Here is a 284-nt window from a genome sequence, read left to right as displayed (position 1 = left end):
CTACCACCTTCCTATTTCCGTTTTTTTTTTTCTTTTTTTGCCTTCTTTTTTAGCCAAGCAATGACATAAATATCCCCTCTGGTTTCCTGCGCAGAACCAAAACAGGAACATGGGCAAAAGGCTGAGCTACTTTTAGCCATCCCTCACCGGGCACAGCCCTGGCACAGCCCCCAGCATCGCCCCCGGCTTGGGAAAAGCCGCAGGATGGGGACGGGAAGGACGGCAGCGTGACACCGGCTGCGCGGGGACAATAGGACGGGCAAACGGCTGGACGCTGCACGGCG

The 284-nt window shown here is 56.0% G+C and overlaps 1 protein-coding gene across 1 annotated transcript in view; it reads right to left on the bottom strand.

Moving 5' to 3' along the window:
- Positions 1-284, bottom strand: part of LOC104270689 (FH1/FH2 domain-containing protein 1-like) — a gene marked incomplete at both ends in the record, with an annotated part of 2,173 nt that overhangs the window by 417 nt on the left and 1,472 nt on the right. The window lies entirely within an intron of this gene.

The sequence above is a fragment of the Apaloderma vittatum genome, unplaced genomic scaffold (assembly GCF_000703405.1).
Source record: "Apaloderma vittatum isolate BGI_N311 unplaced genomic scaffold, ASM70340v1 scaffold32752, whole genome shotgun sequence".
NCBI classification, from domain to species: Eukaryota; Metazoa; Chordata; class Aves; order Trogoniformes; family Trogonidae; genus Apaloderma; species Apaloderma vittatum.
The sequence above is the reverse complement of the archived record's forward strand: the minus strand, read 5'-3'. Positions and strand labels throughout refer to the sequence as shown.